The sequence below is a fragment of the Sminthopsis crassicaudata genome, chromosome 3 (genome assembly GCF_048593235.1).
Source record: "Sminthopsis crassicaudata isolate SCR6 chromosome 3, ASM4859323v1, whole genome shotgun sequence".
Taxonomy (NCBI): Eukaryota; Metazoa; Chordata; class Mammalia; order Dasyuromorphia; family Dasyuridae; genus Sminthopsis; species Sminthopsis crassicaudata.
This window is the reverse complement of record NC_133619.1, coordinates 54499137-54526069: the sequence shown is the minus strand read 5'-3', so window position 1 is coordinate 54526069 and position 26933 is coordinate 54499137. Positions and strand designations below refer to the sequence as shown.

At 35.3% G+C, this 26933-nt stretch overlaps 1 protein-coding gene across 7 annotated transcripts in view; it reads left to right on the top strand.

Annotated features, from left to right (window-relative positions):
- RHBDD1 (rhomboid domain containing 1) overlaps window positions 1–26933 on the top strand; it is a 173279-nt gene that overhangs the window by 5809 nt on the left and 140537 nt on the right. The window contains exon 1 of one of the 7 annotated variants that reach the window (XM_074298574.1): window positions 753–790. The exons of 2 other annotated variants lie outside the window; for them this stretch is intronic. The gene's annotated coding sequence lies outside the window, so the exon portion shown is untranslated. Of the gene's footprint in view, window positions 1–752; window positions 791–3500; window positions 3640–5450; window positions 6136–14059; window positions 14080–26933 lie in introns of those variants that run through there. 4 more of the 7 variants (XM_074298572.1, XM_074298575.1, XM_074298570.1 and 1 more) reach the window with 4 other exon arrangements.

Here is a 26933-nt window from a genome sequence, read left to right as displayed (position 1 = left end):
TTTATATCTTAATTGTGAACCCATTTTGATCTTATCTTGGGGTGTCAGATGTTGGCTATTGCCTAGTTTCTCCATACTATTTTCCAATATTCCCAGCAATTTTTATCAAGTAGTGGGTTCTTATCCCAGAATCTGGGTTTATCAAATACTATATATTATTGTAAGTCATTGACTGTTGTGTCTTGTGAACCTAACTCATTCCACTGATCCAGTCAGTAGTCTTTCTTAGTCAGTACCAAATGGTTTTGATGACCACTATTTTATAATACAGCTTTAGGTCTAGTATAGCTAGGCCACCTTTCTTTGTATTTTTTAAAAAATTAATTCCCTTGAAATTCTTTACCTTTTGTTCTTCTAGATAAATTTGTTATTATTTTTTTCCTACTCTGTAAAGTAATTTCTTGGCATTTTGATTGGTATAGCACCAAATAAGTAGATTAAGGTAGAATTGCCAATTTTATTATATTATCTTGGCCTACCCATGAGTACTTGATATTTTTCCAATTGTTTATATCTAATTTAACTTGTGTGAAAAGTGTTTTATAATTGTGTTCATATATTTCCTGGCTTTTTCTTGGCAGGTGGATTCCCAATTAGCTTATATTGTCTACAAATGGGATTTCTCTTTTTATCTCTTGCTGCTGGGCTTTGTTGATAACATATAGAAATGCTGATGATTTATGTGGGCTAATTTTATGTCCTACAATTTTGCTAAAGTTGTTCATTGTTTCTAGTAGTTTTTTAGTTGATTCTGTTGGATTCTCTAAATATGCCATCATATCCACAAAGAGTGAGTTTTATTAACCTTATTACCTACTCTAATTCCTTCAATTTCTTTTTCTTCTCTTGTTACTAAAGCAAGCATGTCTAGTACAATGTCAAATAATAGTGGAGATAATGGGCAACCTTGTTTTATTGCTGATTTTAATTGAGAATGCTTTTAGCTTATCCTTACATAAAATGCTTGCTGATGATTTTAAATAGATGTTACTTATCTTGTTAAGGAAAACTCCACTGATTCCTATGCTTGTTTGCATTTTTAATAGGAATGTGTGTGTTTTGTCGAATGCTTTTTCTGAATCTACTGAGATAATCATATGATTTTATTAGTTTAATTATTGATACGATCAATTATGCTGATAGTTTTCCTGATATTGAACGGTCCTGTATTCTTAGTTTAAATCCTACATATTTTCTTGGTGCTAACTTGTTATAATCTCTTCGCTAATATTTTATGTAAAATTTTTACAGCAGTACTCATTAAGGAAAGTTTTATAATTTTCTTTCTCTGTTTTGGCCCTTCCTAGTTTGACACATATTTGTGTCATAAAAGGAATTTGGTAGGACTCTTTCTTCCCCTATTTTTCCAAATAATTTGTATAGTATTAGAATCAATTGTTCTTAATATGTTTAGTAGAATTCACTTATAAATACATCTGGCCTTGGAGATTTCTTTCTTAGAGAGTTTATTAATGGTTTCTTCGATTCTTTTTCTAAAATGGACTATTTAAATAATTTATTTCCTCATTTGTTAATCTGGGAAAGGTATATTTTTATATGTATTCATTTCACTTAGATTATCAGATCTATTAGCATACATTTGTGTAAAATAACTCCTGATTATTACTTTAATTTCCTCTTTCCTTTTCCTTTTTGATATTGATAATTTGGTTTTCTTCCTTTTTCTAATCAAATTAAGCAAAGGTTTAATCTATTTTGTTGGTTTTTTCATAAGACCAACTTTGTTTTGTTTATTAGTTCAATCATTTTTTCCTTTCAATTTTATTAATTTTTCCTTTGATTTTAAGAATTTCTAATTTGGTATTTAATTGGTAGAGTTATGTATTTTTGAAGCTTTTTTAGTTGCATGCCTAATTCATTGATCTTCTCTTTTTCTACTTTATTTGTGTTAGCATCTAGAGATATAAAATTTACTTTAAACACTGCTTTGACTGCATTCCATAAGTTTTGGTATGTTGTCTCACTATTGTCATTTTCTTGAATGAAATTATTGATTGTTTCTATGATTTGTTGTTTGACCTACTCATTCTTTAGGGTTAGATTATTTAGTTTCCAATTAATTTATGGTCTGTTTTTTCATTGCTCTTCATTACATGTAATTTTTATTGCATCATGATCTGAAAAGGATGTATTTACTATTTCTGCCTTTCTGTATTTGAGTGTGAGGCTTTTATGCTTTAGGGCATATATGGTCAGTTTTTGTGTAGGTGCCATGTTCCTTGAACTGCCATTATTAAGAGTAACCAATAATGCAGGTGACCTCATGAAAAGGGATTTTTTCCCCCCAGAAAATGTTATACTGCCTTTTTGCTTTTATATTTGCTTTTATAGTTTTTATAACCTCTAGAGGTGATGAGGTAAATACTTAATGGTGAGGTTTATACCTCATTAAAATTAGGATTAATTGAGGTCTAGTGGCAGGATTGGGGTACAGGGAGTCAAACAGAGATCCCCTGCATCCTTTTAGGATTCGGCACAAGGATACAAAGTAAAATGGGGTCCAGTGGTGGCGAGAGTCCCCTGTAAATGAATTTACAGGCCCGAAAACCTAGATTGATAAAAAGAGGTTTATTGTAGGGTTTGGAAGGAAGGTTAAAGTCTGGTTAGTGAAAGGCATTAGATAGAGAAGGAAATACACCCCAAGCTGCGGGACAGAGAGATTCTGATGCAAAGCATGGTTGTCTGGCATGTTTCAACTCTCTGCCAAGGGATGATTTCGCTTTGGCTCTTTTATTTGCTTCAAGAAGCCTAGGGCAGTGGGCAAATTCTTGGTGGGCTTTTCAGATAAGGAAGAAACTGTTTTGGGGAAACCTGAGCAGGTAGTTGGGAGTTGAGAAAATCCAAGCCAGCTCAGATCTGGTGGGGGCTGGGTACAGCCCAAACTGGCTCAGATACGGATCTCTCCCCATGGAACACAAAAGGGTGGTTTTGACCAGCTTTTGTAAATCAAAGGTCAGTCCCAAAGGAAGTTGTAGATCAGACAAGGAATCTTAAAGGGGCTATCACCCCCATCAGATGTATATAACTGATCATAAGAGGAGTGGTTGAGGACTTAGCATCATCCAACATATACCACCATATTAGATCCTACAATGTTGCTAATGGAAATTATGAATGAGAGGATTTGCATTGAGCTTCACTTAAGCTTTGTACCTTGAATTTCAGTTACAATATCTCCTGTCTTACTGTGTTCTAAAATGAGCACCTTCCCATCATGTAATATTATTTTTCAAAAACTTGTAATGTCGGGGCTGGAAAAATGGTTGTTACCTCTTCTCCTATAATCTCTTCACTTTCTTCTCCTGTATGCCTTATTTAAAATAAGGGACTTGCTATGATTTTAGAAGTTTGCTTAGTTATTTTATTTATATAAAATTTTACTTTTGTGAATAAGATATTTTTTCATAAAGGAACTAATTGCTTAAAAGGATGTAACTGTTATTTTCATTCCAATCACCAGGGTAACAGTGACCCTCACATACTGCTTGAGGAAATGGATGGGAATCCAAGGTCGGAGAACTTGGTATTTTGAATATCAAATGGAAAGTTAATAGAGAACTGGTCTCCTAACTCACAGATAATCAAGGGGGCCTCACTAAAATTTTGACTGAAATTGGGGTGAGTGATTTGATCAGTATTAGAAGATGCTGTTATTTTCACTTCTTATTTTTCAGTATGGATGCTAAATAACAGCTTGCAGCCTGTTCTCTGTTTCACCAGCAAAAGGAGAATTCTATGCAAATTTATGAGCTCTAATCTAAATTGTTTCCCTTTTTTGTGAGTTGTGACAGCTGTATGGTTCTTAAAAGCTATTTAGTATTGCAACTGGCTGCTGCTTAGCATTACAAATGACTCAGGAATAATAATAAAAAATAAAACCCATGGAATAGAAAATACAGTGCTTGGTTCCAAGTTGTGTGTGTGTGTGTGTGTGTGTGTGTGTGTGTGTTGTGTGTATGTGTATGTAAACAGCTGGTTTGCATTCATGTTTTATGATGTTTTAAAATAGTTGACTTTTAATTAATAAGCATTTAGCACTTTGTAATAAAGGAAAATACTTTAAATGCCTGTTATTATTAATTATTATTATTGTGAGGCAGAATGGCAGAATGGATAAAGGGCTAGCCTTGAAGTTATGAAAACCTCTCTTTTCAAGTTTATTCAAGACTCTGTTAGCTGTGTAGCTCTGGGCTGATAAATCACTTGTTCTTGTTGTTTGTCCTTTGTAGAACCATGACATCAGGGAGGTGATGCCATGATATGCAAGTGGATTGGATGAAGTGAGGGAGGGCTGTGCAAAATCACCAGCCTTACTTTCTCCTCGGCCTTAATCTCTCACTGAAACTCCAAAATGTAGATGATTTGTTCACCTGTGTAGGTAGAGTTTCCACACAATACGTCTCTATTCCCATGAAATAACAGATCCAAACTCCTCCCATTCCCAGATTGCTGTTGTTATTGTTGATGATGATGTGGTTATAGTCAAATTTTCTATATCAGGAAGGTTCACTAGGGGATAGCTCAAGTACACTCTTCATTTTGCCAGTTTCAATGAACTCTGGTAGTAGAGCTATTTAAAGTCCTATAGATGATTTTGTTAGTATCCAGAATATAGTACAGATTTTATTGATCATATTTTTGAGAAACTACTGTATTGTTAATAGTGAACCTTTGGAATAAGACAACAGTGTCCCTATATCGGGGACATTTTTCAACCTGTATGATTCCTGGAATTAAATTACAAAGTTTTGTTATTTTGTGTAGTCTATATTATATCCTGTATTATAGAATATGCAATGTTTTATATATATATATATATATATATATATATATATTATATAATATATAATTAAATATATAATATAATAATAATATATAATATATATTTATATATAATCAGATATGTATATATGTATGTGTCTGTATATGTATGTATGTGTGTATATATACACATACATATGATATATTTCAACTTTTCAGGAAACCTCCACTTAGCTTCTACTAAAATAAGTGTTTGAGGGAAGTGTAAGGGTAAAATGAGATGCCATACATGACCATGAGGCAGCAAGACCTGAATTCTAATTCTGACTGATATTTACTAGCTGGCTCCTTAAATGGGCAAGTCACAGAACCTGTTTCTTCATCTGTCCAATGAGGATAATACCAGCATCTCCCTCATAGGATTGTAGTGAGATTCACATGTGATAATTGTAAAGTGCTTTGCTAGACCTTTTAAAGAGCTCTTTTAAATGTTTATGAAGTCTGTAAAGTAATAAGATGAATTGTCATCAGCTGCATAAGGGAAGTTTTCTTGCTTTACTCCAGTTGCTGGCATGGAAAGGCTCATAAGATGACTTGCTTGTGATTATGGCATAAGCTCTACTGTAGGAGTTCTTTTTGGTGTCATGGAGCACTTTGGCAGCCTGAGCTTGCCTTTAGATGCTTCTCAGAAGAATGTTTTAAAATACAAAAATTACAAAGGAAACCTGATTTATAGCTAACAAAATATATTTCAAGAAATAGATCCCAAACCTGGGATTAAGGATCTCTCATCTAGAAAGTTATGAGTACATAGATCTGCAATAATGAATGACTCACAATAACTTTTATGACATCACCTGAAAATCTGCTAGCAGTACTTACGTTGTGAGACTTCTTTTCCCCCCTCCATCTCAGGCCACCATTTAAAACATCATCATCATCATCATGATTTGGCAAATAATCCAAACTTGAAATTTAGGAGACACCACTGTATTGCCCTTGGGACTCAGTAATTTTGTCACATTTGTCATGATGTCTTGTTCCTATGAAAAAACACTTCCCATGTCTATCCTGCTTTGTATGAAGGCTTACCAAGAGAGAACATCCTTGGTTTCCCTACTTGGAGACCTGTTTTTATTTGTGTTGCACTTCATCAAGGCTTTTTCTGAAATATTTGCTGGGGGAGGATCCCAGGATTTTAAAGTTTTATCTTGTGACTATTGATTAAGCAAACCATTTTGGTAAAGGTAAACCTTTAATTAAGCTTGATAGTCAACATCAACTCTTTCCATCTTGAGAGAAAGCGCTGGGCTGTTGGACTATGTATATGATTCTTTCCCTTCACTGTTAGAGGTAAGTGTGTAATTATTGTTCAGTCACTAAGTAGAATCCAGTTCTTCTTGACCCCATGGACCATAGCACGTCAGTATTGTCTGTGGGGTTTTCTTGGCAAATATCTTGATGTGGTTTTCTATTTCCAGGGCAAACAGGTTAAGTGAGTTACCCAGGGTCACGTAGCTATTGTGAGAGGTTGGATTTGCCTTGGATCTTCCTGACCCAGCACTGAGCTACCTAGCTGTGTCAGAGATAATTGTACATTGATTCAATTCATGTAATTTTGTTTCTGTGTGCATTTTTCTTTCTGTGTCTGCGTGTCTGACTCTGTCTCTCTTCTATGTGTGTGTGTGTCTCTGTCTCATTTTACATAGTCACACAGCTAAGACCAGATTTGAACTTAAGATGAGTCTTTCTGACTTCAGGTCTTGCATTCTCTCTACTGTGCTATCTTGGTGTCCCATAGGATTATTACATTTCATCTTTTGAGCTTGTAGCCCAGTGAGTATGCTATTGCATATACAAGCAATCTCTCCCAGCTCTGTCATTTTCAGATTGCATAAGCATGCCAATTTTGCCTTTAAATCATTGACAAAAGTGATAAACTAGGTTGCCATATATGGATCTTTTGGATCAATTACAAGTTGAAATAAAACCATTCAGGACTACTCCTAGTCTGGCCACTCAACCAATTTCATCTCATTCTGTCCCATCTGGTCCACATCTCTGTCTTTATACAAAAGTAGCACAAAATATTGTATCCAATGCTTTACTTACAACAAAGTAAATAAACTACATCTTTGCAGGCTGCTTTTCACATGAGTATACAGTTCTTTCCACCACCCTTTGCATATTATGTGTCATTTAAATAAATTATAGCCTTTCAGTGCTGAATTCTAGTCAAGGGTCTCCTTTGCCATTAGGTCATTTACCTCCTTACTTTAGGACCTCCCATGCATCTTGCTTTTTGTCTAGATGTCATGCATTATATATGGCCCTTTGAGACCAGATCTTCCTTCCTAGATCTTGGTCTCTGTCAGTTTTGAGCATCTCTGCAGTTCTTTTTTCCAATACAGTGACTACTTTCTCTGAGACCTGGTGTTGGTGGATTAGACTTGGGCAATATTTCTCCTTTCCTTTTCTCTCTGTCCTTTTCAGTTGACTAACTTTCTCTTTATTATTCAGGGCATATCTCTCTCCCATTCCCTACCCAATCTGGACTGGTCATAGTGGGGATATTAAACACAGCTACTGAAAAGAATTTCACCTGCTTTTAATAATGCCTTAAGAATTCTTGTCCAGGGGACAATGTGAATGATGTTAGTTGAATGTTTTCATTAACTTTGGGGAAAGGATATAAGAAAGTTGGATGCAGGATAGACTTGAGTGTTGGATTTCTTAAATCAGCATGAAGCCCATGATCTAGGGTTGTTGCCCTCGCTGCTCCCTGTGTGGCTTCAATGTTAAGGACAGAGAGCCTTGAGGACTGTCATTCTGAAAACTTTAATGAGCACTCATTACACCAAAACCTGTGTCTTGTGAGCAATGGAGCCAGCTCATGATTGAAACAGGAAATCATCAATGGTGATGGACAAAAATTGGATTTGGCACTAATTCACCTGGCTGTGGAACAAAATTTGAGATTATCTACAACTCCAGCAGTTACATTTTTCAGTCATTATTATTCATGTATAAAGGTGATTGCAATAATTTCTGTTAAGCATATATCACTTTAAAAAAATAGAGGAGGCTGTATGGATTTTAGAAAACTGACACCACTGTTTTTCAAAATGGAGCCTCATTAAATTCCCAGAGAACTTCCAGATAATACTGGCAGCAACTCCAGAGTGTGAAGAGTGTGTGTGTGTGTGTGTGTGTGTGTGTGTGTGTGTGTGTGTGTGTGTGCAAGCGCGCCTGTGTGTGTGTGTGTGTGTGTGTGCATGTGCCTATGCGGCACAAAATTTATTTAAATTAAAAATTAAAATTAAAAAAATCATCCCTGCCTTGCTAAGCAACCTTTACATGTGTCCATTTAAAAAAAAAATTTAATTCCACTAGTACTGACTTGTTCACTTAATATTTTATAACATGGGGCTGGGAGGAAATGGTGATTAGTTATGTTGCAGAAATTTTAAAAAATTCTTTAAAAAACTTTAATAACAATTCTTATTTTTATTCATATTTAAATGAACTTAAAGAGCTTGATTTCTCCCCATGATGAAAATGTTATTTAATTTATAATTGGCCATTAACTCCCTTATCAAAGCAACATTTGCAATAGAGCAAATTGTGAAGTATTACCCAAATCTAAACATAAAAATTACTTAAGTGAAGAGTTAATATCAAGAGCCCTTGATAGCATGTCCTTTACTGTAATATGTGTGTTCATCCCAGATTCTAGACCCTGAAAGGTATTTTTATTTTTATCTCTTGCTTTTTTTGTTTGCTGTAAACAGAGACTGAGTTGCAATGGTGTCTACTTTGTGAAGTCTTTTGCCTTTTGATCTTAGAGTAGCCTGGCAGGAAATAAAACTGAGATAGGTGGCTCTTTTTCTTTTTTCCTGCTTTCTAAGTAAAAAAAAAAAAATTAAATGTTATTTAAGATGTTTGATTAACACGATGAAGCTGCTCCGTGTAAATTAATTGCTGCTTTAATGATGTCACAGCCTTGTCTTTTCTTATTAGCCAGGTAATTGACCAGAAGTCTCAAAGCTTATTGTAACTGACAGTCATCTGACCTTCTAGGCTGTATTCAAATGACACATGTACAGTGAATGTAAATGGAGCTTGTTCATCATTGGTATAGTTTGTAGGGCACTGATCTAGCCTTCTCCTTATTACTCTGGCAGTAGCTTTCCTTTGAAATAGATGGTTAAGAAATGGAATTTTTCACTTATTTCTTTCACTGAATAAACTCCAAGACAAGATGAAAGAAAAAGGAAAATTGTTCTCTCAACAAATTTAAACTGCTACTGGCCAAAGTATGATTAGCATATTTAGGGCTTATAAACAAGTGACCAGAAATGAATGAATAAATGAAATAAAAGAAAGATTATTAAGGTTTTTTTTTACAGTGTTCTGAGCAATTTGCTAAGTACTAGGGACAGATGTGTGTATGTATGTGTATATCACATACATACACACACATATAAAAACATTGATGTGTGTATATATATATAAAAGCAAGACTAACTTTGCCCTCAAGCAGTTTAATGGGGACTATTATAAATCTGTGTGTGTGTGTGTGTGTGTGTGTGTGTGTGTGTGTGTGTGTGTGTGCATCTGCCACATGGGGGTTGGCAAAGGGATGACTGAGGCATAGTACATTTTTATATGTTTGCACATCATCCACGATGTCATTGGTCTGCTTCAAAAATGAAGGACAAACAACAAGAATGATATATTTGCCTAAGTTGAGGAGGGAGATATCACATTTCTAAGTTTGTCACTTAAGGGGGAGAATTCACTGCTTAATATCCAGATGATATTATCAAGGGAGGTGTCTTAATAATGAAAGAGAATACTCTTGATGACCTGAGCTGGGGAAGGATGTTCTCAAGTATAGAGTATGACTTAGGAGAAAGCCCAGCAGAAATAAGTTGAATGATTTTCTTTGGAAGAAGGGGGTTGAGATGTAGATCTGTTAAGGGGGTCATGTCAGAGAGGACTATTGAAGACCATTGAATCAAGAGTTAAAATCTTTACCTTGAGATTGAAAAAAAAGGGGGAGGAGATGATTGGTTGAAGAAGTGAAAAGATCAAGTGGCCTTTAGAGACTATTTTGTTAGTTTGATAGTTGACCTGCTGAATTGTCAATCAATGAGAGAGGAGCCTGTGATGCATGTATTTTTGAAGTTCCTGTTGTCTTCAAGGGTTTATGATAGATGCTGAGGATTTAGAAACCTGCCTTCAAGGAAGTGCTATACTAGTGACCTAATAAACTTTGGTCTTTCTGGGGGTTTCCAAGTGGAGGTTGTGTGAATTCTTGTCAGAATTGTGTGTGTGTGTGTGTGTGTGTGTGTGTGTTTTAAATGTATCTATTTAAAACTTAAATGCAAAATAAGAAGAAAATAGATAAAGAAAAAAACAACATTGTCATGTACCCAGCAGAACATTGGGAAGTATTCAAAATATGTGACAATAAATTTCCATTTCAAGAGCTTATATAATGATAGAAAACACTGTATACAGAACTGTTCATCTTTTTGTTGTTGTTGTTTTATTCTGTACGCTTTTTATTTTATTCTCTTCCCCCCTTCCCTAAGCAGACTACTGTTTAGCATGTATATATACACACACCTACACATACACATACATACATATGCACAAATGCTCATACATATATTTATATACACATGTATACATACACATCTAAAACAATATAGTTGACATATAATATAGATTCTTCTCTTGATTGAATCTGTTTGATTTTTTTCTGAGATAAGTAATTACTCCCCCTGTTTTTTTTCCCCGCCTCTAATAAATTCTCCTGATCATTGTTATTGTACAGAATGGTTGGAGAAAGGACTGCTGCTGGATTGTTTCCCATGAGATGGGCTCTTTTTCTGTGCCCTTTCAGTTCTGAGGTACTTTATACAGAGGTAATTTGCAAAGTAATTTGATGAGAGAGAAACAAAGAAAAAGAAATAGAGATACACAATAGAGACAGAGAGAGACAGATATACATACAGAAAAACAAAGAGACAGAGAAACAGAGAAAGACAGAGACAGGGACATACCAATGGAGACAGAGTGAGAGAAAACAGAGTGAAACACAGAGACACAGAGAGTGAGGAACACAGACAGAAACATAGAGAAAGAAAGTGTTGGGGGTTGAACCAGAGAGATGGAAGTGAAAGACGACCTTCCAGTTATCTGAGGCTTCTTATGACAAAGACAGAAATAGGAGATGAGGTATTAAATTTGGAGAACAACTCAGGGTCCAGTTTAGCCCAAACCTGTGGTATTTGCAATGTATTAATATGGAATAAATATGGTAGTTTGTTTGGACTTGAGTTATGGGTGGCTTTAATGCTGGGCTGAAGATTCAGTATTTAATGCTAGAAGTAGTCCTAGGCAGCCAAGGAAAGTTTTTTTTTTTAGCAAAGGTATGGCATGATCACACATCTAGGTATGCTGGAAACAGGAAGAACAATTAAGAAGGGATGACAGTTCAAGTGAGAGATGATAAAAGCTTGTAGTAGAGAGGACAAAGATGCAAGAAATATCATTTAAGAAAGCAAATTCACAGAAGAAGGGAGGGAGAAAAATATGGAACACAAGGTTTTGCAAGGGTGAATGTTGAAATCTATCTTTGCATGTATTTTGAAAAATAAAAAGCTTTTATAAAAATAAAAGAAAAAGAAAACTGGCTTCACTTAGTAATTGATTGGATAAAATGAGAAAGAAAGGAAAAAGAGAAAAGGACTCCACTATTAGGAATCTAGATAATAGAAATCATAAGATTGTAGAGTTTGAAGAGGAAGGGACATTAGTGATCTCTCAGTCTAGCTATATCTTTTTTTTTTTTTTAACCCATGAAGATACTAAGACCCAGACAGAGATCCCCAGGTATCAAGTAGAGAGTGTGGAGGTGAACTTAAATGATTCCCATTTATCTATAGAGCTGGCCAGTTTCTTGATGATGATGATGATGATGATGATGATGATGATTAGAGGAAAGTGAAAATTTAGGAGATCTGATTTTATTATTTTGAGTTTTATAATTTACAATTTAATTTTTTAATTAACAGTATTTTTCCTGCTGCCTTCCCTTCTCACCCAGAAAACAAAACAAAACAAAGCCCTCATAACAAATATTCATAGTTATAAAAAACAAGTTCCCTTGTTGGCCAGATCCAAAACTATACCCCATTCTGTAGTCCAAATCCACCACCTTTCTATCAGGAGGGTGACTGGTAAAGGGAAACTTATCCATAACATATCCATGTCGAGCTCCTCCAGCGTCTTTCGAGGAGGAAGAATTCAGCCCCTTGGAGGTAGCTTTTTCCACTTGAAGACAGCAAGTTTTTCCTGACATTAATCTAAAATCTTATCCTTCTCAATTTTTCCCTTTCATATCTAGTCACTAAGTGAAGCCAGTTTTCTTTCTTCCTTTTTTAAAATAATAGCTTTTTATTTTTCAAAATACATGCAAAAATGTTTGTAGCAACTCTTTTTATGATTGCAAAGGACTGGAAAATGATTAGATACCCATCAATTAGGGAATGGCTAAAGTTGTGGTATACAAAGGTGATGGAGTATTATTGTTCTATTTTAAAAATGATGAACAAGCTGACTTTAGAAAGGCCTGGAAAGTTTTACATGAACTGAGGCTGAGAGAAACAAGCAGAGCTAGTTTATACACGATAACAGCAAGAATGTGCAATGATTAGCTATGAAAAATTTTATTTTTTTCAGTGGGTTCAATAAGCAATCCCAAGAGACTTTGGACAGAAAATACCATCTGGATCCTGAAAAAGAACTAAGATGACTGAATGTAAATCAATACATGCTATGTATTTCACTTCTTCATTCACTTCTTTTTTCTTTTTTTTTACTTTTTAATCTCAGTTTTTTTTTCCCTTTTTGCTCTGACTTTTCTCTCCCAACGTGATTCATAAAGCAAAGTGTATAAAATAATAAAATAGTAGTCAAAATATTTGCAAAGATAGTTTTCAAGATGCAGGCTTTACTTTCTGATTAGAAACTAAACTATTGTAATCTCTCTTCCCTGGTAATTCTTCAGATACTAGAAGACTGCTTTCAGTTCCCCTTCCTTCAATCTCACCTTTGTTTTAAGACTAAATATCCCTAGTTGCTTCAGTTGATTGATTCCCTAATGACCTGGACTCAAGGTCCCTTCACAATCATAGTTGCCCTTCTCTGGACCCTTTCCAGGTAATCAATACCCATCTTAAACTAAGACCTGAGACAAGACTTCAGATGTGGTCTGGCTACAAAGAAGAATTCCCTTAATGTGAAGTGAAAAGAACTTGTGGCTTTATAACATCTATGTCATTGGGTTATTTAAACAACCTGGATCTCAGTTGGCTGATCCAATGGTCCTTTTCTGCCCTAAATCTAGGGTGAATCTACTGTGAGCAATCAACTCACTCTGCCTCTTTTAATGCAACCCAAAATCTATAACCTTTTTTGGCTGACTCACTGCTGACTCAAGTTGAGCATGCACGCCCCTAAGTTGCTGATAAAGTGTCCTATGCTTCCCTGTGATAGGGAAACTGAACACAGGGTGACTAATAGTAGCGGAGGGTGGAGAAAGGTTGCATAGGTAGATTCTGGGAGATTGAAAGCAAGGGAGGGAAGACCTGAAATCATTGGCCTACATGTTCAGTGCACTATAATCATATTGAACCTTCACCTACTGTGCAGAGAGAGCCCAGGAAGCATTTGGCTGATACTAAAGAGTGATAATTGAACAACAACAACAAAATCCTAGCTTAAATGTGTTGTGTAGCTAGGATTCAATAATATCTCCCTGTGGGATTTTGTGGGATCTCTGAAACCATATGCTAGTCCATTAAATTAATGCTAATGATACTTTGTGTGTTATGCTTCTAATATGGTAAAAGTTCTTAAACTGCATAGACGTGAGCTAGGGAGGGTGATTTGAAAGAAAAGGAAATGGAGGGCAGATAAATTGTGACTTAAAGCCATATAACTTTTTTAATGATTGAGCCATAATCTGAAACCATGACTCCTGTCTCTTGGCTTATGTATGCTCTTCCCATGTGGACCTCAGACCCTTAAGATAAGAGTCAGAAATGTATATGTGTGTGTGTGTTTTTCCTGATAGGGCTAGAATAGTGCATATAGACATCAGTTACCAGAGTATAGAAAAATAGGAACCTGGAATTTTATTGAAGATCAGTAAAGTGTCCCCAACAGTTTATATTTAGTGACCTAAGTGACATTGGAAGAGATGCCTGCTTTCTAAGAAAAGTGAGTATGCTCATGGACTTTGGTTTAAAAAAAATAAATAGGGATATCAGGAGACTGACTGATTAATTCTGTTTGTGAAACTTTTGTGAGAGAAGAATGTAGAGTGGTATTGTCTTGTGTGGAGTAGAAGAATAATTTTTTTTTTTTTATCATTTTTACCCAAGAAGAGCATGTCTGATGGGATTTATATGAGCATTTGTAGGAATGGGATAAACTCTTGTTTAAACTCTTGACTAAACCAGTGTTAACACAGAAGTAATAGAATCAGTCTACCGAAAGATACGGATACTTTGGACATGTCCAATGTGGAAACTTGCTTTGTTTAACCTTGCATATTTATTGCAAACAATAGTATGGGATATCTCCTCACTGAGAGATTTTTGTGCAGTCCATTCCAAATTTTAAAAAATGCCTTTAATATAATGTGCTTTAGGTTGTAAATTACCATACCCTATAAACTCCTAGACTAGGGGTTGGCAAATTACAGCTAGGGGACTAGATGCCACCTATTTCTGTTCCTTCTAGCTAAAGCTAGAATCTAAGGCTAAAATACATATATACATATATACATATATATATATATATGTGTGTGTGTGTGTCTGTGTGTGTCTGTGTGTGTGTGTGTGTGTGTATATACATATATACATATATATATATGTGTGTGTGTATATATGTATATATATACATATATATTTTTTTTACATTTTAAAGTAATGTTTTATTGTATTTTAAAATGTAAAAATCATTCTTAGTTTCAAGGGCAACACACACAAAAAATAGGCTGCTGGTAGGATTTCACTTTCAGGTATAGTTTGAATAATCCATGCTGTAGGTGACTAAGCTATTGTTCATTTCATGAGAAATGCATTATTACCCATAGACTCCATCCTTAGATAAAATATGGTTGAACTCTAGACAAAATGGCCTCATACCTTGAAGTTCAAAGAGCAGTACAAAGCTAGATTTGAAGATACTGAAAGTTATTTAGATTGTCATTGATTGGAGAAGCTTCCTTTGGCATGCAGTAAGGTCAGCAACACCAGTTCTTACAGTTTGGGTTTTTTATCTTGTTCTGAACTTAATTAGTGGGGAGTTTGGGGGAAAATTTGGTCCTTCCTCCTAGATTTTCAACTCAATAAATTCTTACTGTGTGTAAGTAAGGTACTACTAGGGAGGTGATGAAAATGCACAGACAAAAAGTAAAAAAGTGTCTACCCTCAGAAAGCATAAATATGTTTTGTTGCCCAGCTTCTTAAATTGAGGTTCAGATCCTATATGGGGGTCTATTAATTGAATGTAGAGGTTGCAAAATTAGGATTTATTGTCAGTAAATAAATATTTGTATACCTATTTTATATACCAGTATACCACAGACCACATAAAAATTTCTCCAGTATAAAGGAACTATGAATGGAAAAAATTTAAGAAACCCTTCTCTATTGTAGTGGGACTGGGGTAGGAGTCAATATAACACCAAAGTAGATGAATAAATATGAATTTTTTAGTAACTATGCATAATTTCAGTTAACAAGTGAAGAAGTGGGAAAAGCTCTGTATAGGAGATAATATTTGAACTGTACTTTGAAGGATGCTAGGGATTTTAAAATAGGGTGAAGAATTAATGCTGAGACTACCTGTCCAAAGGCTTGGGGGATGGTCTTTTCTTTTAAAAACAGAAATAAAAAATTATTCCATTATATAAAATGACCTTTCTTCTTCAAAAGCCAGGAATGATAGTTTATTCTCTAAAATGTATCAACATAGATTTTTTTCACATTTAGCCCCCTAGGAAATACCAACATAAGGAAAATGATTGACTTCTGGGCCGTTGCTCTGAAATGCTATTCATTTTAAACACAAAGTTCTTTCAACAATCTCAAACATTCTTCTCCCAGCCTCTACAGTGTTTGTTAAAAGGCTAGTGAGAATCGAGACAATGACAAACTTATTCCGGTTTTCATCCATTGATTTCCCAAACATGCCACAGCCTCCAAAATGTACAAATTTTCAAGCCAGACTTGAAATGAACATTTGTCTTCAGGAGAGCCTGCCACATGGATGCATTTTTTGTCACCTACTCAAAATAAATGGAAAGTTTTAGAGGGTTCCATAAGGGAAATACGTTAGGTTCCTCTATGAAAGTAACAAAGGCTGCCCTAGCATTCCAGGAATTTTGTTTTTGTTTATTTTTTTACTCATTCAGTGAAGAATATTTCAAAATTCTGAACAGCCGAAAACATTCTTTGGTACGCTGAGAGAAACAAGATCGCTTCCACTTCCATAATAAGTTATGGTTAAAGACCTTGCTTCAATTAATAACTTTCTCTAAAGTATTTTGTTGATGATGTAACCCATTTCCAGTTACTGAGCTGTTGACTCTTCCCCTGAAGGCCTGACAACTTAAGCAGTTTTTTTTTGTTTGTTTGTTTTGTTTTTTCATTAAATCTGTTTGTTTACAAAATATATTCTTGGGTGATTTTTTTTCCCCACTTTGGTCTTTGCAAAACCTTTTGTTCCAAATTTTCCCCTCCTTTCTCCCACTCCCTCCCCTAGCTGGCAGGTAGTCCAATACATGTTAAATATGTTAAAATACATGTTATATCCAATATATATTTATGCATTTATCTTGCTGCACAAGAAAAATCTGACCAAGAATGAAGGAGATGAAAAACTGAGAAAAAAATGCAAGCAAATAACAAGAGAGAGTGAGAATGCTATGTTGTGGTCCATACTCAGTTCCCATGATTCTCTTTCTGGGTGTAGATGGCTCTCTTCATCACTGAGCGAGTGGAACTGGTTTGAATCATCTCCTTGTTGAAGAGAGGCATGTTCATCAGAATTGATCGTCATATAGTCTTGTTACTGCCATGTATAATGATCTCCTAGTTCTACTCATTTCACTCAGCATCAGTTCATGTAGGTTTCTCCAAGCCTCTCTGAAATCATTATGCTGATTGTTTCTTGCAGAAAATTAATATTCTATAACATTCATATACTTTAAGCAGTTTTTTCAAACCCATTTTTCCTGCCACTCGACTGACCAAAAGGGGCCTTTCTGTTCCTGTGGCCAACCATACTATTGATGGAAAGGTCATAAGACTCCTCTGCTATGAATAATTTGGCGATTAACTTGTGAGGTACCGATGATAAGTGATATTGGGGGAGAAAGGAATGCGGGTTATATTGGTCTGAAACTACCTCATGGTATAGCCGGAACTTGAGTTGTGCCTTGAAGTATGCTAAGATCTGAATCAGCAGAGAGGAAAAAGGGAAGGTATTCCAGGCAAAGAGACTAGGGTAGAGACAGTGTGAGTGTGGTAATGCGCTTCAGGCAGAGGTCAGCTCTTAAATTTGCATCTCTTCCAACATTTGCTTAATACATGGTTGTGAGGGAATTAATTAATTTCCTAGGGAGATAAAACTAACACTTGAAATAATTTAACATTCATAAAATGAAGAGGAAGGCTGATTAGAATTTTTTTTTTTTTTTAGGAAATTACTTGGAATGGCAAACCGTTATAAGTTTTAAAAATTTGGAATACCAAAATAAACATTTCAGAACGATTACTCTTAGCCTCTTAGGAATGTTCTAATCTCTCAAACAATTGCTTCTTTCTCTTCTCATTGCTTCCTCCCCCTCCTCATTGCCAATTACTTACAATTTGTCACTTTGTATCTGCTTAATAAATAGTTGATAGAATTAATTCTTCGAGAAAATAAAACTAATGCTCAAAATAATTTAATTAGCAAACTTTTCAGGACCTACTCTGTATCTCTATCAGTATCTGTATTTGTATATTATACTCTGTGTCAGATAATATACTTGGTTATGAGAATATAAAGATTAAAAAGTGATACCTATTGACCCTCAAGGAGTTTAGAGTTAGCTAAGTAGGATATGGTGTACATGATAAGATAGAATTATATCTTTGATTTTATTTACATAGGGAACTCCCAGGTCAAAAAACTTCCTATATCAGAGAGGGCCCATCTCCCCTGCAAGTTACAATCTTAAACAATTGGCTAGAGCAGTGAGCTTGCTCAGACTCAGAATGTGTCCAGAGAAGGTCTTCTCCTGAAGTCCTCTTGAGGTAAGGTTGGCTCTTACCCATTTGGTGTGATGTGGTCAGGACAATGGAGAGATCCAGACAAAGTGCTAAGGAGATATTTTGAGAAAGGAGATCATAGGAACAAAGGGAACAAGGATGGTTTCACGAAATAGGTAAACAACATCTGGCCCGAGCCCTAAAGGAAGAAAGAGATTTTATGAGGCTGAGGTGAGGAGAACATGTATTCTAAGCATGGGGGATGCTTTTTGTGAATGTATGGAGGCATTTTTGCTGGGATGTAGAATGTGTGAAAGGGGAGAATCTCAAATGCCCTGCTAACGAGCTTGGATTTTCTCCTGTAAGCTAAAATAGTGAGGAGTCCAAGACAGTTCATGATAAATGCCAGGCTGTCCAATATCAATTGCTTTGAATGGATACCTTCCAGAATCTCATAGTCAGACTCTTTAAACTTGAGTGTCATAAGGTCTAGGGAGATCCACTCAGGAGAGAATGGGTTGGAGTAAATAGGAAAAAAATTATGGAAGTAGTCATCCTTGAGTGGCTCCCTACAGGATAGGTTTAGTTAATTGGAGAGGAGGATCTTTCAGGCAGAAGAATGAAGGCCCAGGGACATGAGTGTGCTTTATTTGATATATAGAAAGTAGAATTTGTTGGGAAATACAGGGGCAGTTTGATTAGGGATGATGCACAGGAAGCACACATTAAATGCCTGCTCTATACAGTGACCTTGAAAGCCAATAGTGGGATTATAGGAGCTGCTGCCCCCAAAATATGATGGATTCAGTTCCTGGCTCTGACATAAGCTGTATGACCCACCTGCATGTTGCATAACCACAGTTTTTCTGACCTTCCCTTCAGGGATAATACACATTTACTATTCATCTCAGGATTACTGTGAAGAAAAAGCTTCACAGTAACCCTGAGATGAGTAGTAAAGTTTCATATCAATCAAGCTTATCTGTTATTATTCCTAAGCAGAATAACAGGTCAGATGAGACCTATTAAAGACGTTAGCTTAAAAAGACCAAGGTCTCTCATTGTATCCAGGGCCATCTCCTGATTATCTGGCCACTGGACCCAGATGGCTTCAGAGGGTACAATGAGGCAGGGTGTCCTTGCACAGCCCCAATTCACCTCAGTCCAATCCACTTGTGTATCATGGCACCATCTCCCTAATTTCACAATCCTCTTTGAGAATGAAGGACAAACAACACTACGTATGAAGAGGCAAAATTAGCAAATAGCTGCTTCGTGACGAATATATTACAAATAGCAAGACTTTTTTTAAAAGTATTTTTTCATACTTTAAAGTATATTTAAGATTTTTTAACATATTGAGGCTAAGAAAGTGAAATAGAATCATTTTGAAGTGAATAATCATTTTAAAAGATATTAACACTCAGCAACAATTTAACAGTGAATGTTTTAGGACTTTAAATCACAAACCCTTTTGGACAGCCCAGGTTATATGTAGGGAAAAGAGTCATATTTAGAGATCCTCCTTTTTCAGTCAAAATGAATGAAAATGACCGGAAAAAGAAAATTTATTAGTTGCTTTCAGTCTATCAAGAATGCAAAAAAAAAAAAAAAAAAAAAAAAAAAGAAAAGAACACAAACACCTTTGTGTGTTCTCAGGAAAGGCATGGAAATTATGACTTCTTTGTTCTAAAATTTTGTGTTTTTGTCCCCTAGAGGCTTAAGTCTTCCCTTAACAAATGGGACATGACTTATGGAAAAATACTTCTTTGCTCACATAAAAAGTGGAATTTTCTGAAGTTGAAATGTACGTTTTTTGGTTTTTTTTTTTTTTAAAGAAAAATGTAGGGGCAGCTAGGTGGCGCAGTGGATAAAGCACCAGCCCTGAATTCAGGAAGACCGGAGTTCAAATCTTCTCTCAGACACTTAACACTTCCTAGCTGCGTGACCCTGGGCAAGTCACTTAATCCCAGCCTCAGGAAAAAAAAAAAAGAAAGAAAGAAAGAAAAAGAAAAAGATGAAATGGAATGGCTGAGCAAGTTGTAGTGTATGATTGTGATGGCATACTACTGTGCTATAAGAAATGAGCTCCATGATTTTAGAAAAAACATTAAAAGATTTGCATAAAATAATGAAGAGTGAAATTGGCAGAACCAAGAGAACATTGTATGCAGTAACAGTAATATTTTAATAATGCATTGAGCAAAAAGTTATTTTTACGCACACCCCCCCCCCACAAATACACAAATACCAACACACTTCTACCCCACTCCCAACCCAATGCCGTGTTAATTTTTACTTATTCACTTTTAAATATATAAAATATGTATTTTTTTAACTTTGGTGAAAGCATTAGACATACTTCTTTGTCATGTGTGCCTTTCCAGCCGTTAATTGTCCTTAGTTTTATTGATTAGATCACCAAACTTTCATGTTGAAACTATTTTATAAGAATTCTGTTCTATTCTTTGTTCCCCCTGAGAACATCTTGTGGAGTCATAGATTTAAGCGGTTAGATGGGGCAGTGGATGGAGAGACAGACTTGGAATTAGGAGGACCTACTCCAGATTTTGCCTCAGAATCTTAGTAGCTGTGGAGAAGAGAGTGAAAAGATTGACCTCACTGAAGGAGATTAGATCTGTTGGAAAGGAGGAAAAAAGAAGTTGGTTACATGGATAGGGTAGTGGATATAGTTTGGTAAAGATTAAAAGGTTAAAAACAGGGACAATACCGTTATCATTCTACTGTGGACCACTTGGATAGAAAGAAGGATGGATAAAAAAATGAGGAATGTGGGAAACAGTCTCTTATAGTAGCGGGAGACTCTTCTGTCATTTGCTGGACCTCTCAGCCAAAAATAGAAGTAACTAATTGATTGGATAATTCCAGCCTTCAGAGAGGAAAGGCAAAAAGGAAAATAATCTTGTTTACATTTAATGGATAGCAGTGGATTCTCTGAGAAAAATCTTGAACTTCAGTAGATATGGATGCTATGATATAAAATTCTAGAATGTAAAAGTTAACAAGAATCTCAGGTAAGCCAGTCTTGTTTTATGGATGAAGAAAGGAGGTTCAGGAAGATGAATGTCTTGAGACCCAATGCAGAGAAATAATATGAAGAAAAAAACATTTAGAAAAAAGGGAAACCATTATAGTGTAGATTATAACATATAACCCATTAATCCTATAATAATCCTATAATACATTATACTAATGTATAATTTCTATGGTATTAATAATAAGACACATTTCCAAAACACTCTTTATACATTTTCTTATTTTCTGTGTAGCCTATGAAATACCTATAAGCTACATAAAGAGCCAGAGGGACATACAAGGTAGTTGACCACCATACTAATCCAATTGTAAAATCCTGCTCTAAGGTAGTGCATGGCAGCAGGAAATGATACCTTTTCTTTGTAGTTTTTTCACCACTGAAAGGTGGTGTTGAATACAGATCTCTCTCTCGCACTATAAACCTAATTTTTTTAATTTTTTTATTATAGCTTTTTTCTTTACAAGATATATACATGGGTAATTTTTCAACACTGACCCTTGCAAAACCTTCTGTTCCAACTTTTCCTCTCCTTCCCTTCACCTCCTCCCTTAGATGGCAGGTAGTCCAATACATGTTAAATATGTTAAAGTATATGTTAAATATAATATATGTATACATATCCTTACAGTTATTTTGCTGCACAAGAAAAATCAAACTTAGAAATAAGGTAAAAATAACCTGAGAAGGAAATAAAAAATGCAGGTGGACAAAAACAGAGAGATTGGGAATTCTATGTAGTAGTTCGTAGTCATCTTCCGGAGTTCTTTCGCTGGGTGTGTCTGGTTCAGTTCATTACTGCTCTATTGGAACTGATTTGGTTCATCTCATTGTTGGAGAGGGACTCGTCCATCAGAATTGATCATCATATAGTATTGTTATGGAAGTATATAGTAACCACTCACTTCATGTAAGTCTCTCCAGGCCTTTCTGAAATCATCCTGCTGGTCATTTCTCACAGAACAATAATATTCCATAATATTCATATACCACAATTTATTCAGCCCTTCCCCAATTGATGGACATCCATGTAGTTTCCAGTTTCTAGACACTACAAAGAGGGCTGCCGCAAACATATAAACCTAAATTCTTATGACTCATGGGATCATAGGTTCAGTGGTAGAAAGTCCTTTAAAAATCATCTAGTTCAACTTTGTTGAACTATTTCTTTATCATGTGTCTCTTTCCAGCCTTTAATTGTTCTTAGTTTATTGGTTAGGTCGCCAAACTTCCATGTTGAAACCATTTTATAAGAATTCTATTTTATTCTTTGTTCCCCCTGGAGTCACCATCTTGTGGAGTCATAGAATTAGGCAGTTAGACAGGCAGTGGATGGAGAGACAGACTTGGAATTAGGAGGACCTGGTCCAAATCTTGCTTCAGATACTTAGTAGCTGCAGGGAAGACAGTCAAAGGTTGACCTCACTGAAGGAGAAAAAATCTGTCAGAAAGGAGGAAAAAAAGAAGTCTGTTATACAAAGTAAATTGTCCAAAATCATAGAGCTAATCATTAGCATCACTGGGACTTATAATGGCACCTCTGTGTCCAAATTGCTTGTTCTTGCTACAGCTTCACTGACATTTTGCTCTATAGTTTGCAGTTAGCTATTTTACATGTATATCTCAGATATTGACTTAATGATTGAATTTCATTGGTCATTTTTCTGTGTCCTTTATGTCTCATGTTACTGTTGTCTGTCTTAGATGACAGTTTTCAGAAATTAGAGACTGCTTCTGTTAACTCCTTTTTTATGAATATCTGACAGTATATTATGGGCAAAGGTCAACAAAGCCTTCCTCATTAGCCCATGGTGTTCTTTATTTGGAGAGAAGGGAAAGGGAGTCTGATATTTTTTAGGAATGCTCTGCTTGATTGAGCATCTGTCCATCTTGCTTTATGAAGGTGGTCTTATATCAGAGTTACCCATGAACCCTAGTATTTGATTTATTTAAACAAAAAAAAATTAAGGGGTCTGGTGTTAATGACAACTAGGGGATTGTAGGATTAATGAAAGGCTCAGTGGGGCAGATGGGAGGCCTTCAAGGCAGAAAACAGCTTCCACCGCTCCTGATTTCTTTTGGAGCAAAGCCAAAGTTGGAGGTACCTCAATTAATGGGCTGCCTCAATCTCTGAAATGTAATTACTGAAAGCTTTACAGTATTCATAGAAATCCCTTGCCCCCTTAACCTCTGACACTCTTGTATCCCAATATTCATTCCTTATTCATGAAGTCTGTTTGCATTCAGTTGATTTCTATCTTTCCATGTATTTTTTTTCTTTTACTATCAAGGAAATAAAACAACTAGCCCTACCCCAATTTCCCTGGGTTTTAACTTTTAATGTAGCTCGTCAGGTCACAGTGCTTTAAAGAGCCAAGAGATTGTTTTTCACATGTAACTTGTCATCACAAAATTATCATGCTTTAGCTAATGGAAACAAGAAAGCAGTTCCATATTGTACCCTCAGGACTCTGCCTAATAACCTTGCTTGGGGTATATTAGGCCTTCTGGTAAATTGAGTGCATTGTGGTGGGGTATAGCCATGCTTTATGCTGTTACATCGAATGCATTAAATATAATATTATTTTAAATGTATAATTTCTATAGTATTAATAATAGGACACATTCCCAAAGCACTCTTTATACATTTTCTATGTAGCCTATGAAATATATACAAGCCACACAAAACAATAACTTAGGAAACTCTTAAACATAATTTTAAAATGGCGAGGCAATTTTCTTTGTGAGAATTTAGTTTACAAACTCTTTCATTTTTCACTGAACTCATACCTTTATAATATAACATTTTCTTTTAAGAAAATCTCAGAATGATTCTCTACACAGGCTTCTTTGGGGGGCCTAAGGCAGGAAGTTTTAGGAAAACTAAAATTGCCCTAGAAAAAAGTTATTCTGTGGAAAGTGTAAAGCCTGTTCAGGGCTGCTCTCAATCTGAGATACTTCTATTGTCAATTTGGGATGGCAGTTTAGGCTCTTTCTTTGGATTGTTGTTTGGCAGAGATTTACAGATTTTCATTTTACATTAGAGGTAAAGAAGAAAGACACTGACTCGAGTTTTCTCTAATAATAAGGCAGACAGGCAGACACATACACAAAACAGAAAAACATAGATGGGAGACAGAAATGGAAGGAGGAGGAGGAGGAGAAAGGGAGAGCACAGGGAAATAATGCTCAAAACATCCTGTGCTCAGAGTATTGGATAAATGAATAAGCCAGTTAAGTGACCCTAAACTGTCGTCCATCTTGTTCCTTTAAGAAGCAAGGAACTTTTTGTGGTTAATGTAAACCATTGGCTATTTTTTTAAAGCAGTGCTTTAACTTTGTCCAGGACATTTAAAGTACCCCAGTCTTCTTTCCTTCAAAACAAAATGTCTTTCTTTATTGTGTTTACATCATAATTTGTCTGTATTGGGAAATTTTGGAGCTATTGAAGTCCACTAATATTTCTTGTTTATGTGTGTCCATCCATAAACTAGGCAGAGTCTAGAAATCAGAAAAAATCTGAACTAAAACCTAGCATGTATGATCCTGGATAAGTCACTCATATGTCTCACAACTTTTGTGCAATAGGAACAGATAATTTCTGTAGAACTTATATCACAATATTATCATGAAGATTAGATGAGCAGGAGAATACATAAAACATTTCTAAGTTCCCTGAGGATAGGAGTTCTTTCTTTTTTTCTTTTATGTGTGTGTGTGTATATAATATATATATATGTATATATATTATATACACACACACATATATATATAAACATATATAATATTGTGTATATATGTGTGATATATGTATATGTAAAATATATTTACATGCATATAAATACACACACATATATACACATATATATACATATATATATATGTATATATATATATATATATGTAATGTATTTTCATTATTTCCCAGCAACATACCTGGCAATTAGTAGGGGCTAAAAAATGCTTGCTGATTTAATTGAGTGATCATAGAACTTAAAATCCTATGCATATATAAATTAGTATTGTCACTTTATATTAGGGTAATGAAGGAGCTCCTGATTATTAGTTTCACCAATAAAGTTTCTTTCTCCTCTGTTCCATCTCCGATAAGGAAGATGCATTTTGTCTTAGACTTTAAAAAAGGGGAGGGGGGAAGAAAAAGAAATTTACATGTTAACTGTTGTATATTTAGAGGGATAATAAGTTGTACATAATGGACTTGCAGTTTTATGTGCAATCATCTTTTATTATACTATGTTATAAAAATTCTTGTTTTGTTCCATAAATTAAAAATAAAATACTTTTAAAAAAAGAAATACTTTCTAACCACATTTTATAGGCTCATACATAGAGAGCTGGAAGAGAAGTCACTGAGTACAATCTCCCCTTTTGTAGATGAGGACTAAGTGAGTTTTCCAAGATTTTTCCATTTGAAAAAAAAAAAGTGAATTATATTTTATGTTGTTGTTATAACACTTTTTTTAAAATATATTTTTAAGGCTTTCTTGGAGTTTAAGCCATATTGGCAGTGCCTTATTTATTTTGTAAAATCTTAAATAGAATGTTAGAAGAAAAAAAAAAAAAAAAAAAAGCATTGTAATCAGTTTGGTGACCTGGTCTGCCCATCCATTGGCCCTTGAAGTCAATGTAGTTTAACTTCCTCACTCACTGCCCCACCCTTTTTGTAGGTGAAAAAACTGAGCTCAGGCCCAGAAAGGTCAAAGTTAGTCTAGACAAAGTTAGCCTAGATGAAATGCAAAGTCAGTTTTCTGACTTTAGATCCTGTTCTTTTTGTCTTACCCCAGAACACCTGATACATTCTCTGATTCTTCTAATATCTTTAGAGTTCTGGTGTACCACTCATTGATCTCAGTATTGTATACAGTTGCTTGAACCCTTTCATTTTACAGAGGAGGAAATTCAAACCCAGAGAGTCATTGATTATGCAATAAGTAGCAGACTCAGGATTCGAATCCTTGTCTTTCTGACTAATGATGTCAGTGCTTTTTCCCCACCAGGTAGTGTCATACAAGTTATCCATCTTCTGTAAACATGCAAGATGTCTAACTGTATAAAGATAATTTAAAAGGTCAGGAGGGTCATTTTTTTGTCTTGCTTAATCTTGGCAAATGAGGTAGCTAGATAGAGCTCAAGGCCTGGAGTCAAGAAATTCAGTTGTTTTCAGGCATGTCTAATTCTTTGTGATACTTTTTGGGGGGTTTTCTTGGCTAAAATACTAGAATGGATGGATATTTCCTTCTCCAGCTCACTTTACAGGTGCAGAAACTGAGGCAAACTGGATTAAGTGATTTGCCTAGGGTCACACAACTAATAAGTGTCTGAAATCAGTTTTGAACTTAGGAAAAGGAGTGTAGGACTCTTTTTTTCTACTCTATCCACTGTACCACCTAGGTACCTGTAGTCTAGAAGACCTGACAAATCCAGCTTCAGACACTTGCTAACTATGGATCCTGGTTAAATCACTTAAACTCTCTGATTCAGTTTCTTCATCTGTAAAATAATAATACTACCTACAACATAGGGTTGTTGGGAGGATCAAATGAAACTGTAATTATAATGAATTATTATGATAACTGTGTTAATGATAATGGATTTGGAGCAGGAGAATCCTGATTCAAATCTTACCCTGTCCAAGTATTACTTGTGTGATTTTGGGTTACTAGACCTGTTTCTTCAGCTGTACCTAGAAGGACTTTGACAAGAAGCCCTCCAAAGTCCCTGAATCTGTGGTC